The 19,472-nt window shown below is 43.9% G+C and overlaps 1 pseudogene; it reads left to right on the top strand.

The window, feature by feature from the left end:
- Positions 1–8,283: 8,283 nt before the first annotated feature.
- On the top strand, positions 8,284–8,919 carry LOC138157310 (large ribosomal subunit protein eL20 pseudogene; annotated as a pseudogene).
- Positions 8,920–19,472: the final 10,553 nt, after the last annotated feature.

Raw genomic sequence — 19,472 nt, 5'->3', positions numbered from 1 at the left:
TGTCTTAGACTAGATCTGACCTCAGGTCTTCCTGACTCCAGGTCCAGTACTTTATCCACTATACCACCTGGCTGTTTCAGATCTTTTAACTTTAAAAAAAATTTTTTTTAAAGCAACCTTCTGAAAAATTGTCTGTACTTTTTGCTTCTACTCCCTCATGATTCATTTAGAGAATACTCAAAACCCTAGAAGCTATCGATTCTAACTGTAGGGTCTAATCTATGATTCAGATGTGTACTAGGACACTATAAGCTTTCCAGAAGGTGGCTGAATGGCATGGACTTCAAATGACAAAACTAAAGTAAGGTAATGGAACCATAGTCCTTAAGTGTGATTTTTTTTGGCAGCATGAGTTTTGTGACAAGTCAACCAGAATTCTGTTGGCTTAAGTGTAACCCTCCTAAATGTATCCCAAAGAGAAAAAAAAAGTAGAAGGTGGTTTCTCATGAATTCAACAAGAATTTATTAAGTCCCTACTACATGCAAAGCACCATACTAGGTGCTGATAGGAATAAGCATTTATTAGGCACCCACTATATGCCAGGCATTGTGCTAAGCACTTTTCAAATATCTTATTTGATCCTGTAAGGTGTGTGCTATTGTTACCCCCATTTTAGAGTTAATGAAACAGAGGGAAATAGAGGTTCAGTGATTTTCCCAAGATAAAAAAGCTAGGAAGTATCTGAAGCCGGATTTGAACTTGAACTCTGGGCCCAGCATTCTATCCACTGTGCCACTTAGCTGGCCCCATAATACAAAGACAAAGGGGAGGAAAGGCAATTCCTACCCTCAAGGAACTGAGTTCTTTAGCCAAGGCATTTATTCAAATGGCATCACAACAATAATAGCCATTTGTTGGGCTGCCAGGTAGCACAGCGAGTAAGAGCACCAGCCCCAGAATTGGGATGACCTGGGATCGAATCCGAGCTCAGACACTTAGCACCCACCCAGAAACACCTGGCGGTGCAATCTTGAGCAATTTACTTAACCCCAATTACTTAGAGGCAGCCAGGTGGCTCAGTGAGTAAGAGCACTGGCCCCAGAGTCGGGATGACTGGGATCGAATCCAGTTCTGATACTTAGTACCACACCCAGAAATAACTGGCCATGTAACCTTGAGCAAGTTACTTAACACTGATTGCTTAAAAAAAAATAGCCATTTGTGGCTTTTACCTTCAAACTGGGAGCATATTCTCCCACAAAGGCATAAAAGAATCTATTGAGAGCTGGGATAACTTAAAGTACAATGGTAGTGAGACATATCTGTAGGAAACATGGACAAAGTAACTCCAAGAACTCTAGAGATTCCTTACAAAATTTGCTGAGGAGCATGGCATTGGTGATGTATGTCTGTATCTCTGGATGGATGGATGGATGGATGGATGGATGGATGGATGGATGGATGGATGGATGGGTGGATGGGTGGATAGATTGATAAGCTGGGCTTTATCATCATGGGACATGGGGTCTCAGTTGGGCTGTGTCAGGCAGGTCATTTGACTTCACTGCTGGCTCCTCACCAGACTTGGCTGCCTTTGGGCTGGACCAGGCAAATGCATAGCTGCTGCTGGGCTGAGCCAGACAGGTCACTTTTCTGTTTAATTGCTGTTGGGTGTTACCACACCCTTTTCAGCTGGAACAGTGCAATGCTCTTTTAGAAAGGAAAATAACCCTTAGCCTAGAATTGGCAGAAGCCTCTCCTCTTTTACTCTCTCAGATTCTTGGTTCACTACCTCCAGGTGGGAGAAGTCTAGACTGTCTTGAACAATCCTTTCTGGTTCAGAGGTGACTTGCCTGGGTTTTTGGACTCTACCTTTACTTATGACAGCCAATCAAGTTATACTTCCCAGATTCCTGTTGGGTCTTATGCAGATGAGTAACTGGGGACAAAGGTATTGGAGCAATATGTGCCCTGGGGCAAATTCATCTTCTCACACCTTTTCATGTATAACACAGCTATTCCAGCCTCAGACCCTTTCTAAGTTGTTTCCTCCGAATTTAGAAAACTTTCCCTTCTACCTGTTGTTTTTCTTTTGTTCCTTCAGCTTTGCTAAAGTGCCCCCTTACAACAAAAAGTAAACACAAAGTACACATAAAGTGGAAGACCTGACTTCAAATCTAGCCGCAGACATTTACCAGCTGGGTGATGCTGGGCCAGTCACTTCACCTCTGACTGCCTCAGTTTCCTCCACTGCAAAATGAGAATAACAATAGCACCATCCTCACAGTGTTGTTGTGAGGAGCACTTGATAGTAAACACCATATAAATGTTGACTGTTACCATTATTAATCTCTGGGGAAGAGGGCACTTAAAGGGTCGGGGAGAGAATCTGAGCAGGCTATACTTGTTCTCACCAGTCTCCTGTGAGCGAAGTAGTTTTCAACACTCCTCACAAAATCTTAACTGCTTTGTAGTAGGGGAAAGATGGGAGAGCTGGGAACAGAACTTGGAGTTAGAATATCTTATCATTCGATCATTTCACCCATAGCTGTGTGAATTGTGGGTCTGCTGTGCGAGAGCCACCATCTGGAGATAGATGGTGGATGTGTGCAGGGTTTGTCTGCTATTGCTATTCCCCATACACATTCCATAGCCTGCCTTAAGATCTTCACAACCTTTCCCCCAGGGCTGGAACATATTCCCTCCCTGTAGAATCCCTAGCTTCCTCCCCAGTACTCAAGTGTTACCATGGACAGGAAATAAAAGCCTATCCTTGCGCTCCCAGTGCCAGTACTCCCTCCCTTAGAAATGATTTCCCATCTGCTCTTCGTGTGCATTTCTGTGTTTGTGTTGTTACCCCCAATTGACTGTATTTTCCTTAAGGGCAGGAATTTGTTCATTTTTTACTTTGTGTCCTTGGCACCTACCATAATGCCTGGGAAATGATAGGCACTTAAATGAATGTTGAATAAATGAATGAATGAATGAAAAACTACTTCCTTCCAAGGGGGCCTCTCCTGTGACACTAGGGCAGTGTAGGAATGCTATGGAGGCAGTGAATATTCTAGTTTTATTGTTGATGTTGTCCTTATTGTTATTATTTAGAGGAATCTAGGTAGTGCTGTTCATAGAGCATTGGGCCTGAAGTCAGGAAGACCTGAGTTCAAATCTGGCTTCAGACACTGTGTGACCCTGGGGCAAGTCCCTTAACCACTGTTTGCCTCAGTTTCCTCGTCTGTAAAATGGGGATAACAATGGCAACTTCATAAAGTTTTTGTAAGGATCAAATGAAATAATATTTATAAAGCACTTAGCACAGTATCTGGCATGTAATAAGTACTATATAAATGCTAGCTATTATTAACTATTATTGCTATCAGTAGAGCTATCCAGAGATGCAGTGGGCTCCCTCAGGATAATTAACCAAAGATATATTAGAAGACACTGAAAAAACACTTGTCAGAATATTTCAGAGGCCGATCTCTCCATTTGACCCATCCCCTTCCTTCTCTTCTCTTCTTCAGTCTCTCCCTCTTTCCTACTGTTTACAAATATATGCACTTCTTCTTTATCCTTTAAAAAAATTCCCTTGACCCTGCCATCCCTTTAACCTGTCTTCCTGCACCTTTCCTTTTCTCTGCTGAATTCCTAGAATCATGCACTACCCTTGGAGACCCCCAAAGTCATCTAATCCAAGCTGTCCTTAACCAAGAATTACCTCTACAATGTTGCCACTAAAAGTCATCCAGCCTCTCCTTGTAGACTTGCAGTGATGAAAAAAACATTACCTCCCAAGACACTTTGCTTTTGGATCATTAAGACGTTATTTTCCCCTAGTTCAACCTCAATCTGCCTCTGCAGAATCACTACTCAGGCCCTGGTAATCTGGTCTCTTTGTCTCTTTACCTCTCTCCCTTCATGAACTCATTTGCTCCAATGGGTTTAATTTTCACCTCTATGCAGATGGCTTCCAAATCTATAGTTTGGGAAAAAGTGTGGATATGTACACAGCCTCTCCCCTGAGCCACAGTCCAACATTTCCTACTTCCCGTTATACACAGCCATCAGGATATCCCTTGGGTACCTGAAACTCAATACATCCAAGACTGAACTCATGATCTTTCCTCCAAACCTGCCCCTCCTTGAATCTTCCCATTTTCTTTCAACTCTACTGCCATCCTCTCAGTCACCCAGGCTTGAAACCTCAGGCCCATTTTTTTTACATTTTGCTCTTTCCCACTCCCTACATCTAATCCGTCGTGAAGTCTTATCACTTCAACTTCTGCAACACATCTCAAATTTCTCCCCCTTCCATTCTCCCCACTTAACATGGTGACCACCATAGTTTTCCCTTCTTGTCTCTCACCTGGATTGATCAACATTTATTAAGCACCTACTGTGGACTTGTTTTTAAATAGATTTTTAAATAATGTTCCTGTCTCCAAACTTTTCCCCTCTCCAATTTTATCTTTCACACAGCTGCCAAAATAATCTTCCTAGCAAGGAAGCGTGGCATGATGCAAAGACCACTGGGGTGTAGTCAGGGGAGACCTGCATTCCAAGTACTTACTACAAGTGTGACCCAGAGCAAGTAGCTTAACGCTAGCTTGTGTAGGCCAGCTAGAGCTTGGAATACTGGAGAAGGGAATGATATGAAATCAGGCTGTGTTTTAGGTAGGGGGAATTGAACTGGGGAGGACCTGAAATACTGGACAAAGGATTTATGCTTTATCTACAGACAATGGGGAGCCACTGAAGATTTATTGGAGGTGGGGGACGGTGTTACCTGGTCAAACCTATGCATTAGTAATAAAAGTAATAATATAACACTTTAAGGATTACATAAAAACAAGCTTGTGAGGTCAGCAACACCAGGTCTTTTGTGAAGCCTCCCCTTGTTCCTCCCAGCTCAAAGCATTCTCAGATTTTCCTAGAGGATTTTCTCCTTCACAGCCATCACTTCTAAATTATATTTATTTGAATAAATGTTGCATATCCTTTCCCCACCCTTGCAGCAAAATAGAAACTCTTTGACCAATGGTGCCTCACACATAGAAAACAATAAAAGCAAAGGAGATAGGAGCCAAGAAGGGGGCTTCAAGATCATCTGGGTAGGGGAGGACACAGAATCATCCTATTTGACCAGAGCAAAGAGTGGAGGGGAATGGTATGAGAGAGTTTAAGCAACCTAGTGGGGTCAGTAGTGCAAATACTATTTTAATTAATTTAACAGATGGGGAAACTGAGACTTAGGTGAAGTAGCTTATCATAGGCTACACAGATGCGTCAAAGCCAGGACTTGGACTGAGGTCTCTTGACTATTGACTTACCTTTGTGGATAAACACCTACCAGGTACCTTGAGTAAGCATCAAGGCTGCAAGGAAGAGGGTTAGGCATCCAGGAATCTGGATGTGGCATCACCTCACAAGGAGTAGGGCTAGATTGTAAGGAATTCCAGTTCTTTAGAGTGTAAGCTTGTTGAGGGCAGGAACTGTCTTTCTTATTAATTATATCAGGTGCTAAGCTCAATGCCCAATGTTGTAGCCACTTGAGAAATATTTTATTGGATTGATTTATTGGATTAGTGTCCATGGTAGGACTCACTTAGCCAGTTGTGGGCAGTCTAGATTTGATATAGTAGAAAGACCTCAGGATTTGCAGTAAGAATTCATGGATTCAGATTCCACTTCCAACATTGTAGCTATGACAAGGTCACTTCCCCTCTTTAAGTCTCAGTTTCCTCATCTGTAAAATGGGGGTAATACTTTCACAAGCTACCTCCCATGGTTATTCTCAGGAAAGTACTTTGTAAATCTTAAAATGCTATATAAATGTGAGTAGTTGTTGCTATTGTTTTTACTATTATTAAAATCAGGGCATGAATATGAGAGTGAGGTGATAGTTCAAGAATTCTCACCCTTCCCCTCTCTTCCACTTAGGACCGGTTCAGGTCTACACTTTTTTGACTAGGTCCCAACCATAGTATACTTGGAAAAAAAAAAAAAAACCTGAATTTGAAGTCAGAGGACCTGAGTTTGAATCTAGACACTGCTTCCAGCTGGTTATATGACTTTGGGTATGTTACTTTGGTTCTCTGAGACTCAGTTTTCTCTTCTGTAGAATGAGGAGGTCTGGTTCTAATTCCTGACCCATGGAATTATGTCCTCACTGGGGGGAGGGAGAGCAAAGAGTGGATCCCCCTGAGGCAGATTGTGTGGGGATATGTCCAGCATGGACATGGGCCTTACCCAAAGACAGGAAGAATGGAGAGAAAGGAGGGTGGAAGGAAGAATAAGGAATGAGGCGTTTATAGCTTGTGACAACTATTCCAGAATGTTCACTTCAAGGGAATTTGCTTTCCGGCCAAGTTGGTCCCACCTTTCCACCTTCTCTCAGTTTCCCATTTGCTGTGGCTTCCTAGTGCATTCTGGGACTTGGCAGCATCTAGAGCTTTCGTCAGTCCCCCAGATGGCCACCCACAGAGCCCTCCTCCCTTACCCTCCGCCCCCCCATTTCCACCCCCACTCCCCCCTTTGCAGGGTTTCCTGCTGGGGATGGGATCTGGGCCATGGAGCTAAAGCTGTGCTGAGCATTTGAGGTGGGTGTGGCTGGTGTGTCCCACTCTCCAAGCCCATCAGAGTCTGTCCCAAAGCTGGGATCTGGAGATCAAGGATTTGTGCATCCATCAGGCTTGGGGGAGGGAAGGCTGGACAGAGCGCCCTTTGTGGCTCCCCCCTGGGCGGGTTTCAGCTTCGAGGGTCAAGAAGTCTTGGCTGGATCTGGGGAAGCTTTCACTCCAGAAAATGAGCTGTATGGTGTGTCCTCCTCTTGGGATCGTTTGGTCTGTCATCACAAGCTTAGGGGACACTCAGCAATGGAGCAGGGAGGGAATCCCCTTGCAGTCCCACCACAGAGCACAGCCCAGAGAGCCACTGGCCTTGACAGCTCCCCCAGCCCTTCCCCTTTAGACAGGTTCACAAGATATTAAGTGCTGGGAGGGGCCTTGGAAATAATCTTATTCAATCCCCTCCTTTTACAGAGGAGGAAACTGAGGCCCAGAGAGGAGGAGCGATTTGATGAAAGCCAGAGAGCTGGTCCTCAAGTCCAGATCTCACCACTCCCAATCTGACATTCTTCTCACTCCATTGACAAGCTGGGGCCCAGGCCTCCCCAGTACAGGGCATCCACAGCTTGGCTGTGACCACCTGCAAAACAAATTCCCATGTGGCAACAAAAGAATGGCCTTCTTTCCTGTGGGAGCCCAGGCCCAAAGGGGCAGAGGCAGGGTGGAAGGAGGAGACCAAGTTTCCCTGTAGATGCTGATACTCAGCCAGGCAGCTCTTGGTCTCCAGGCAGCCGCAGGACCTGAGTTCTACTCATTGTCCAACACTAATTCTCTGTGTGTCCTAAGTCAAGTCACATGACCTCCTCTGGTCTCAGTTTCCTCATCTGTAAAATATGTTGGTTGAACTAGATGCTCTTAGAGGCCCCTTCCAGCTCTCCAGCCCATAGGAGCCTGCGATTTAAGCAACTCTTCTAGTTCTGATTTTCCAAAGTTCCCAGACCCTCTATCCCGACATCCCCTCCAATTCTAACAGTTACATCTCTTGGGATCCTCCCCAGGCACTGAAAGTGGCCTCTGACTGCTTTTCCTTTTCTTCATGCAATCCCCTCCAGCCCCCAACCACTATTTGTGGTATTTTATTTAAAATTCAAAAAAAAAAAAAAAAGGTGAACAAGCTTAAGTTGAGCTCACCATCTATGGTTGAAAAAATTTTTTTGAAGTTTCAGACACTTGTTTGGAACCAGGCCAATTCTGTAACTTGAGCTTCTGCCCTCCATTATGTGGCTTGGAGGCGAACATCTTGCTTGCTTGCCTCTCTGTGGAAGAAGCATAAATTCCCTCCCTCTCCTGAAGCGATTGTAAGCAGATCTTTCAAGACCTCCGCAAAAAAAAAGATCCAATATGGCAGCTCTGGGACTTAGGGGAAGGGGGAAGGAGAAACTGTGGGCCTCAGAGACAGAAAAATTTGGCAGCAACTAATTTTGTTCCCCCGTCAGACCCACTCTTGACTTTAAAAACCCTGGCAACTTTCCCTCACTTCACTGCAGAAGAGGAGGCCTATGGGTGTGGAGTATTGCATATACTGTCAGTGGCATTTGACACATTGGTTGAATTTGCTGAACTGTATTTTTTTTTTTAATCTTTGTTTCAAGGGAGTACTTACTGCAGAGGAGAGGGTATAGGGTATATTGGGAAATGAATATAATATGAAAACAAAAGGCATCGATTAAAAACACATCTAACCTTAGAAAAATGATAGCAAGCTTTTTTTTTTTTTTTGCGGGTTGGCTGGGCGTGAGGCAGCAGCACCATGAAGGCCTCGGGCACCCTGAGAGAGTATAAGGTAGTTGGGTGCTGTCTGCCCACTCCCAAGAGCCCGGTGCCGCCTCTTTATCGCATGCGGATCTTTGCTCCTAATCATGTGGTAGCGAAGTCCCGGTTCTGGTACTTCGTTTCCCAGCTGAAAAAGATGAAGAAGTCTTCTGGAGAAATCGTATACTGCGGACAGGTCTTTGAAAAGTCCCCTCTTAGAGTGAAGAACTTTGGCATCTGGCTGAGTTATGATTCCAGGAGTGGGACCCACAACATGTACAGGGAGTACAGGGACCTGACCACTGCTGGTGCCGTCACTCAGTGCTACCGAGATATGGGAGCCCGTCACCGTGCCCGGGCCCACTCCATCCAGATCATGAAAGTGGAAGAAATTCCTGCCAGCAAATGCCGCCGGCCCGCAGTCAAGCAGTTTCACGACTCCAAAATCAAGTTCCCTCTGCCCCACAGAGTTCTGCGTCGCCAGCACAAGCCACGCTTTACTACCAAGAGGCCCAACACCTTCTTCTGAGATTAGAGACAATGAGGCACCTGTTTGGTTTAAATAAATTTCTCAATTGGAAAAAAAAAATGATAGCAAAAGCCCTGGCTTTCTCTACTCAAGCTTCAGAGAATGGAGAGAATAGCTGTTGTTCATGAGTTCATATCCAAATGAGAGATTTTAGGATTCTAGCCCACCAATCTCAAATCCCCTGGAAGGGAAGTAATTTAGTTGGAAGTGAAGAAAGAGGATTACTTCTTCAATACTTCCAAGGATCAATGGAGGCAAGGAGGGAGAGAAGGAAGGAAGGAGGGAGGGAAAGAGGGAGGGAGGAAGGAAGGGAGGGAGGGAGGAAAATAATGTTGAGTTCTTACTCTGTGCCAGGCACCATAGTGAACATTGGGAATATAATTTTAAGCAAGAAGAAAGACAGTCCCTGCCCTCATTCTAATGGGCGAAGAGAACAAAAAAGGGGAGTTTGGGGAGGGGATGGAGATGAAAGTACCCAGTGCTTTAGGGGAATAGGTTTGAAGTCTAGAAGTCAGGAAGTGGTCCAACAGAAGAATGAAAGCTGGACTGGGCCCCTTCACAAAATGGAGGCTCCAATGGGAATTCACCAATGGGAGAAGCAGGTAGGTCTTATAAGAGAACTGGAATTGGGGTCTACATTCTCTACTAGCCACTTTTTTCTCTAGGCCTCAGTTTCCTTATCAGAAAAATGAGGCAGCTGGACTCATTCTCTAAATCCTAGATACTCAAAAGTGCAAAGATATTTCTACAGTTAAAGACAGGGAGGCTGAGGGAAGGAACCAGACTTGTCCAAGGCTGTCTAGGCCTCAAACGCAGATCCTTGGGCTCCTTCTCCTCCCAACACTGCCTCTCCACAGAGGGTCAAGTCCCTGTGTGGGCACAAGGTCCGCACATCTGGAATTCCTAGCCTCAGAGATGGTGCTGTGGGAGAGATACTGTGGCCTTGTGCACGGAGCGCTGAGCTGAGAGTCAGGAAGCCCCATCTCAGTCATGAGCTGTGTAACTCTAAGGAGATAATAAACGTGAAATGTTTTGCAAACCTTGTGGCTCTACAGAATTTTCAGCCATTATTGTTTTTTCCTTAGCTCATTCTCCTCATCTTTATTCAGTGGAGCTCAGGTAGAAATGGTCCTGGTGCTGGTTACTATCTTGCTATGATTCTTTTATATTTAGTGCCCAGTGAACTTTTGAGCAGGTGAATAAAATAATTGACTTATGTAATTGAATAAACATATTGGATGCAGACTTATCTTCTGTGGTTATTATTATTAATATTCTATACTATTTAAACTCCTGTCATGTAGGTTATTAGGTAACATGGGGAAGCCTCAGAAGATGTAGCATAAATGGAATACTTTGGTTCCCTTCGTGGGCTTATAAAGAGGGGGCCGTGTAGTAAAGGGGAGACACCCTGATGACGTGATAGAAGACCAAGGTTCCAGTCCCAACTTTGGCATTTACCTGTTCATCTATGGGCAAGTCACAACCTCATAGGTTTGGAGGATTTACAGCCACAAGAGCTTTGGGTGGGCAACAATCCCTGGGCATTGCCAGGTTATTGTAAGGGGTCCTCAGGATCCATGTGGGCACCAAGCTGGGTGATTTTTCACCTTTATTTAGCTCCAACAAAATGCGTAGCATGACCCATTGCAATGAACAAGCAAACCTACCTTCTGCAGATAGAAGAAAACGTCTCACATATATATGACTATTTTTCAAATATTCATGTATTCTGTATTTAATCAAATACAAATCAATTTAAAAGCTTTGTGAATATATAGTAGCTTTGACATACATTGTGCATTTTCTCATTCAAAGGATATTAATAGCACAACTATGGTGACATGACAATTGGAAAAAAAACATTTTTATACTGAAAGGGGTTCTTATACTCAAAAACGTTGGGACTCACTATTGTGATTCAACACTCTAATTTTACAGATGAGTCTCAAAGAGGTTAAATAATTTACTCAGGGGCCTGGATTCATGAAGACCTGAGTTCAAATTTGACCTTAAACATTTACTAGCTGTGACCCTGGGCAAGTCACATAACCCATTTTGCCTCATTTTTCTCCTGTGTAAAATGAGCTGGAGAAGGAAATGGCAAACTGCTGCAGTATCTTGGCCAACAAAATCCCAGATGAGGTCACAAAGAGTTGGATGAGACTGAAACAACTGAATAACAATTTGCCCAAGGTCACACACAAGAAGGATTAGAGTCAGGATTCAAACCCAGTTCAACCAACTCCAAATCAGTACTCTTTCTACTATACAGCTGCCTTGGTTTCCTCATTTGTGAAAGTGGATAATGATGCATACCTCCCTCATAAGATTGTTTAGTAAAACACTAATTCCCACAGAAACGGAAATTACTATCATTGCTGTTCCCTGTGTGACCTCGGTTTTCTGAGACTCGGTTTTCTCCTCTGAAAAATGGGAAGAATAATCCTTGTACTACTTACAGGGTTATTGTGAGAAAAATACTGTGCATGACTTAAAGCACTGTAGAAACAGGGATTCATGTTTTTTAAGCTTACCTGGAATGTGGTATGTTAATAGATATTATAGGAGCCCTCTCATTCAGACCCAAACTCTCCAGGAAAATCGTCCTTCAGGGAATTTTTTAGGAACGAACTTCTCTGACATGAAAGGCAAGACTCATGTTGTGTGTGTGCCTACACTCTGGTGCCTTTGCACACACGAGTGTGTGCATGTACACACACACGCACACACACCAGACTGTTGCTTCCCACCATGACCCGACCTGACAGTGCAGTCTGTGTGAACCTTTGGCTTCCAGCTCCCCAGCCCCCTACCCCAGCCAAAGCTGCTGGCCACCCCCCAAAGAAAAAATATTTGGAATGGTCTTTGAATTAAATGAGATTAATCCTCAAGTCCCTGACATTCTCTTCAGGCATGTGTTTTTATAACCTCCTTTTCAAATGAGAACCATTTGTCCCACCAAACGTGAAGAACCGTAGGCCCCACTGCCGTGCAAGTCATCACCAGCACCCGATTGAATATCAAGGACAGTGCGAGGAGGTAGGGCTGAGGGGAGGGGGGGAGGAAAGCCAGAATTAACCTGTCCCTTCCAGGCCTTGGCATTCCTCACCTCACCTCAGGCCTTTCTGCTTCCCCTGCTCCCCAGTCCCTCGAAAGCCCTCCACATGGGAAGCATCTACTGAGGGTCTGACTGCAAGAAGGACAGTAGTCTCCAAAGCTTCCCCGCTTTTTTTAAAAGATTGTTTTGGGTGGGGTCACTCAGTCAACAAAACATTTATTAAGTGCCTATTGTGGGCCAGGCACTACTCTAAGTGCTGGGGAAACAGATAAAAATTATTATTTAAATTTATTTATTTAAATTATTATTTATTTTAAAAAATTACAGTCCCTGGCCGCAGGGAGCTTACATCCTGTATATGAGCAGAAATAAGCATATTCAAAATATATGCAAAAAAAATTTCAAAGGTAAATTGAGGGACAAGGGTGCTAACAATTGGGAAGGTGAGTGTCAAGAATGGTCTCACAGAGCAGGTGGGTGCTTTCGATGAAACCACGAATTCTATAATGTGGTTAGGAAGGAGTGCATTTCAGGCATGAGGGACAGCCCATGCAAAGGTGTGGTGATGGGAGGTGGAGGGCCATATGTGAGGAATAGCAAAAATGGTGGCAGATTTGGGAGTCCAGGCACCCCTTTAGGAGTCAGGTTTTCTCAGAGAATGTGTAAGGAGGCTACTCGGACAGAGGCTCATGAAGCAGAGCCTGGAGAAAAGACTGAACTTCATTTATCCTTCATTCACCCTGTCTCACAGAACTGTAATTAGAAAAGCGCTTTAGACACTGAAGTTGCTTTGTTGTGGTTGTTGTCACCATCCTTTCTACCCCTGAGATTTTCTTTAGGAATGTGGTCCTTCTTCTGACCCACAGTCACAACTAGGGCAGGGTAACAGGGGCATTATCCAAGGGACACCAGATTTAAAGGGCACTGACAGAATTTGAAGTCTAACTCCATTAGTACTCATTAAACACTTCTCATGTGCTAGACATCATGAGGATATAAAGATAAAAACCAATCAGTCCTCAAGGAACTCACAGCCTTCTTGGAGTAATTACCTACTTACTTGCTTTTCATCCCACACAAGTCTTCGCATTAGATTATGAGCTCCTTGAGGGCAAAGAATGTGTTTTTGGCTTTCTCTGTATCCCTAGCACAATACTCGGCAGCCAGGTAGGTGACTAATAGATGCTTATTGACTCCACTTGCCTGACTCCCGTGTCCAGAGGGCTCTCCCTCCTCACCTCTACCTCTTGGCTTCCCAGGCTTCCTTCAAGCTCCATCCCAACGGCCATTTTCTGTATGAGGCCTTTCCCACTTTCCCTCTTCACTTCCATCTAAAGCTATAACGGGCTCGTATGTTTTATATATGGACTGTTATGACCCCTGTCAGAATATAAGCTCCCTGAGGCCACAAACAAGATGTTTTTCCATCTCTGGTGTCTGGCACATAAGGCCTTGATAAATGCGTAATTGTTTTATTGACTGAAGGATGAATGAACCAGTCAGATTTAACCTGAGCTATGGTCAGTGAACCCTGAAAGATGGTGAAGAGAAGGGCTACAGACAGAACTGGAGAAGGGAGAATATTGCCTCAGTTTTCTAAAAAGGAAAGAGCAGAAACCAGAGCTGTAGGAGACTGGAGACTTGTATGGTAATTCTCTCATCCTGCCCCATTGCTCCCCTCCCCCACTATGTAAGTACATACTTTCCCACACAGTGTCCAGGGGTCTCTGGCCATACCCTGGCAACTTAGAGTCTATGTTATTCCATTTGCTCAAGGAATGAATGACTCATGGTGCTTGTTTCCAGGCGCCTAAATTCCTAGTTATGACTCTGCCCTAACTGCCCTTCCCAGGCCTCCTCCAGAGTCAGAGTCAAACTCCAAGGTCACAGCATCCCTGGATTTGTAATTAGAAGAGGGCTTAGAGATCATCCAATAAATTCCCTTAGCTCAGAAATGAAGAAGCTGAACTCCAGAGAAGGTAAGTGACTTTCCCAATGTCACACAGAGGTGAGTTTTGAAAGTAAGACTCTGACTTCAAATCCAGTGCATCCAAAAGTCCACTTGGCCATCTTTATTTTTCTCCACACAGGGAGTCTTACAGGATGGTGTAGACCAGTGGTATCAAACTCCTATATGAATGGGGACTACTCAACCATTCAGAAGGATCCTTGCCTGCCACATAGTGATTTAGAGAAAACCACCTATTAACAAAACCTGTGTTTTATTGTACTTCTATTTATTTTGTTAAACATTTCTCAATTACATATTAATCACATTCAGACGACACCTGGGTATGCTGTCCGTGGTCTCTCGTGTTCAACACTTCTGGTATAGAGAGAAGAGCACAGGACTTGGAGTTAGTAGGCCTGGGTTCAGATCCTAGTTTGTCTCCCCTCCACCCTTACTAAGGTATAATCAATCAATCCATCCATCCGTGCTTCCTCATTCTGCAAAGTGAGAAATTTGGGCTTTGGGACTTCTGAAGTCCCTTCTAGACCTAAAGCTTTATGGTTCTAAATCTTAATTCAGCTTAGCATACACTTACTGAACACCTGGGTGGCTCACTGGATAGAACACCAGACCTGACATCAGGAAGACTCATCTTCCTGTGTTCAAATTTGGCCTTAGGCACTTATTAGCTGCCTGACTCTGGTCAAGTCATTTAACCCTGTTTGCCCCATTTTCCTCATCCATAAAATGAGCTGGAGAAGGAAAAGGCAAACCACTCCAGTATCTCTGCCAAGAAAACCCCAAATGGGGTCATGGAGAGACGACTAAACAACAACACCATATACACAGCTAGAGGGTGCAGTGGATAGAGTGATGCATTCAGATCTAGCCTCAGACAGATAAACCGCGTGACCCTGGGTAAGTCACTTAACCTCTGTTGAATTCCCTAGTTTCCTCCTCTATAAAATGGGGATAGCAGTAGCACCTACCTCCCAGGGGGGTTGTGAGGACCAAATGATAGAATATTTGTAAAGTGCTTAGTACCATGCCTGGCACATAGTAGGCACTTAATAAATGCCTGGTTGGTTTTTGGGGTTTTTTTAGGGAGATAGAATGGTTTGGGTATAAATTGACACTAGACTGGAAATCAGAATAAATGGGTTAAGAATAACTGATTTGGGGGAAGCTAGATGGCACAGTGAATAGAGCACTGGCCCTAGAGTCAGGAGGACCTGAGTTCAAATCCAACCTCAGACATTTGACATTTACTAGCTGTGTGACCTTGGACAAGTCACTTAACCCCAATTGCAGTGCCACCTTCTTTCCAGAAAAAAGTAAAATAGCTGATGTGTATATGGCACAATAGAGTTTAAAAAGCACTTCGTACATGTTATCTCACTGGAGTTTCACACCAATCCCGTGAAGTAGATGCTACAGGTTTTGTTTTGGTACAAGGCCTGTGATTTGCAAACGTAGCGCAATATAGAGCATTGAGTCTGAAAGATGGGCTTCAAATCCCCCCACAGCACTTAGAAGCTGTGACCACCAGCCTGTCATTTAAATTCTGCACCTGTGAATGTAAAGAGTAAACTTAGACCCAGGAAGGTCAAGTCACTTGCCTAAGTTCACCAGCTAGTATTAGAGGAAGGATTTGAACCCAAACCTTCCTGATTCCAAATCCAGTTTTCTGTCCCTATGGATGGTGACTCTTCTCTTAACTCACTGTGAGGCTTTGAATAAAATGGCTTTGACCTTCAGCTTTCTCATGGGTCATATTGGTATGATCATTCTTATATTGACCATGTATGTATGTGTGTATGCATATATGTATATGTGTATGTGTATATGTGTACATACTTATGTATACCTAGATGGATACCTATATACATGTGTAATATTTATGTATATATATGCCCCTGTAGCTAAAGATATAATTATGTAAAGGCATAAATATAGCTATATAGGTGTACCTATATAATATGTATAGATGTATAGGTATTTATGGATTTATCGGTATAGATATATAGGTGTATAGGTGTGTATATATGGCTATATAGATATATAAGTATAGAGATGTGGGTGTACATATAGGTATCTGGATAGATCTATAGGTGTATGGATAGGCACATATAGGCATTAAATTGTTGTGAGGATACAGTAAATAATAATTGTGAAATATTATGTGAATCTCCACTTGAAGTACATAGAGATGGGGATGGATACAACTCAGAAGACATGAGTTCAAGTCCTAGCTCACAAGGACATGCAACCTTGGGTCAGTCATTTGACTTCTCTTCTCTCAGTTTCAAAGGATTACCAGTTTAGAGCTGGAAGGAGCTCAGAGGCCAATTAGTCTAACTTTCATTTTACAGATGAGGAAGCTGAGGTCCAGAGAGGGTGAATGACTTGCCCAGGGTCACACAGGTAGTAAGAGACAGAGGAAGGATTGGACCTTAGCTCCTCTGACTCCAAAACATGGGCTTTTCCCACTGAATCACACTACCTTGCAGCTTCCTCTTAATATGACCTAGTTTGAGATTACTCTGCTATCAACAAAGGTGAGTAAGGCATTGTAGCACCAATACAATATTTACAGCACCCACAATCACAATAAAGACCATAACTATAAGTATCTCATGACATTGAATCACAAAAAAACTCTCCAGATAGAGGATAGAACTGAAGCATTTATTCAGACACCAGAAAACCGAATCCCCAAAAACAGTAAGTCGATTCCATCATAGTACCAAAGATATTCAGAAACCATAATAACAGTGAGAGCCACAGCATCCTTCAGCCTCCCTACAAACCTATACAAGCTCAAAATCTACTCACAAACCTCTCTACCTCCTTGCCTGAGTGTCCTTTCTCTCCCACTATCTGGCTAGCTCTGACTACCAGCTTCCTGTGGGCTCTGCTTCCCTTCAGCTAACTCCTTCCACCACAGGCTCCATGTGACTATATTTATCCTATTAGGGGATAGAGTTTATCTTCACAGCAGGGAAGTTTCCTGTGGGCTCTGCTGTACCCTTCAGCAAATTCCCTCCACCACAGGCTCCATGTGATTACATTCAGCCTGTTAGGGGGTTTACTTTCAAAGCAGGAGAGGTCTTCAAACTACCCCCTAGGTCTATTAAGGGGCAGGGAAGATCTTCAAATTCCCATTACAGGCATAGACTACCCTCATGGAGCTTACAATCTACTTGTAATTTGGTGTTAGATCATTCTCATCCAACTCTGCTCCCCCAAATAGTGCAGGAAAACTTTGTTCATCCTCAGAGTTACAATGAAGTTTTACAAGACAATTATAGTCCAGTGAAACTCGAAATTACCACCATCACCAGGACTCAAAGCTGGCATCCATGGTCTAACTGCAGGAGCTCAGATCTCATTCCCATCTGACCTCTCAGCACAGTCCCTTGAGACTGGGACTTCTCTTCTTGGTGTTTTGTTATTTCTGCTCCTTTTGCCCAGGTCAGACAAACTTCAGACACTGATCTCAGCAGTCCTGGATTCACTCATCAGCCTTTGCCTGGTTTGCCATTTTTCTCTGAAAGTTTTAACAGAAATTTCAGTTCACTGGTGCTTAGAGAGGTTGGGCAAGAGAGAGAGGAGATCAGGCTGATGGGAACTGCCATGGCGTTGTTTATTTCAAGGGTTCAAAAACCAGGCCAGTCTTTGTCAAAGATTTAAAACAGCTTAAATTCAAAAGACAGCTCATAACTGGCAAACAGCATAAGCTCACAGGGCGCCAAAGCCAGAGGGAAAATTAGAACATTTGAATGTCAGAGTTGGAAGGAACTTTAAAACATAGGAAGTTAGAATGTAGAATGTTAGGGCTGGGAGGCACCTTAGAACACAGTAAAACCAAATCAAGTGCTGGGGCTAGAAGGAAACATAGAACATTGATCTCTATAGATGGAAGGAACCTTAGAACATAAAAGGTTAGGGCTAGAAGGGCCTTTAGCAACTATTTAATCCAACACCCCCATTTTATAGATGAGAACGCTGGGGTTAGAGACATCAGGTGACTTGCCCCAGCATCACACAACTAAGGACCGAGAGCCAAGAGGTGAAATTAAGTATTGTGATTCCAAGCTTGGTTCTCTTTCTATACTGTCACTTGTGAAATGATAAAGATGTTAAGTGCTTCAGAGACTTTAGTTGCTTGGGTTTTCTTTTTTTTTTTTTTAATTGCTAGATAAAAACCACTTCCCTTAACCTCTTCTTGCAGACTTTTAAAGGAAGGCCACTTCACTGAAGGTAGGGAGAAATGTTACTTTGCTTTTGTGTGTTGGGAAGAGGATGCGAAAAAATATGATTGCTGAACTCTGCCCACTGTCCAAACCGCTGATATTGGTCATTTTTCTGAGACAATGTCATTGCCTCCCAAATTGTAACCCTCGACAACTTTCATTTGGTTACGAACAAGGAAACACATACACGCACAACTCCAGCAAAAACCCAGCCAAAGCAAGGGTCCCAGTAGATTAGACACATGCTCCGTTTCTCTGCCTTCCTCCCTGACCCCCTCCCTCCCTCCTTCCTTCCATTACAAATTCTCCTGCTTTGGGAAATTTCAACTCCCCCCTCCACCCCACAACCCCTTTGGAAAAAATACCTTTGAAATGATTGATAAGCCACGGAGTTGATTGGCCCGGCCCTGGGGAGCAAAAACATCTTTTGCAGTTTAATGTAAAGCCTTTCACTTCTTGCCTAATAAGTGTTGAAAGAAGCATAAATAGAAATAAGCCGGGATTTCCATGACTAACAAGATGAGCGCATCAGTGAGCAGTGTTTGGGGTTCGGGGTGAGTCAGCGCCTGCCTCTCTGGGATAAGCTGTTGTATTCCTCGGCAGCGGGGCCTGCCAGCAACACTTGGAACCTTTGGCAAAGGCAGCCGGGCTGAGCTGCAGAACCGGGAAGTGCTGGAGTGGGGGAGGGGGGGCGGTGGGGAGAGGGGGGACCTAGGCCCGTGCCCCATGGGGGAGGGGAGAAGATTTCGGAGCTAAAGGAGCCAAGTGGTGCTGAATCCTTCTTTTCAAAAGCCCTTTCACATGGTTCCACTTCCCTGCCTACTTTGTTGAAAGATGTAAAAATTTCAAACAACCGCAAAATAAACATTGCAAACCTCGTCTTCTCCAAATGACCGGCATTTTCAGAATTCCATCCTTCTCTCCCTTTGGAGCCGAGGTTTGGGGCTCTGTGCGTGTCTGCGTGTGCACGTGTTTTTCCGTTACTTCGGAAACACCACAGGTAAGGCTGGTGTTTTCGAGTCCCGGTCTTTCTGTGGTGGGGGAGGGGTGCCAAGGTGGGGGACGGGAGGGGGAGGGGGAAGTGTCTTTATTACTCCAGCGATGTATTAGATGGGTAGATGTCTTGTCAAAATCAAACAGCTTTTCTTTATTAGGGTGAAATCGTAATGAACTCATCTGCTTCCAATATTTATAAAGAGTCGAGAAGGCCATTAATTCTACTGGTTGTGAATAAAACCATCTGTGATTTCTTTCCATTTGATGGGTTTTGGTTTTAATATACATTTTTCACAAATAAGTGCTGGGATGGGTTTGTGTGTGTGTGTGTGTGTGTGTGTGTGTGTGTGTGTGTGTGTG

The sequence above is a fragment of the Petaurus breviceps genome, unplaced genomic scaffold (assembly GCF_028583685.1).
Source record: "Petaurus breviceps papuanus isolate PSGF00001 unplaced genomic scaffold, PetGlider_PUasm1.0 171, whole genome shotgun sequence".
NCBI lineage: Eukaryota > Metazoa > Chordata > Mammalia > Diprotodontia > Petauridae > Petaurus > Petaurus breviceps.
This window is presented reverse-complemented; position numbering and strand designations above follow the sequence as displayed.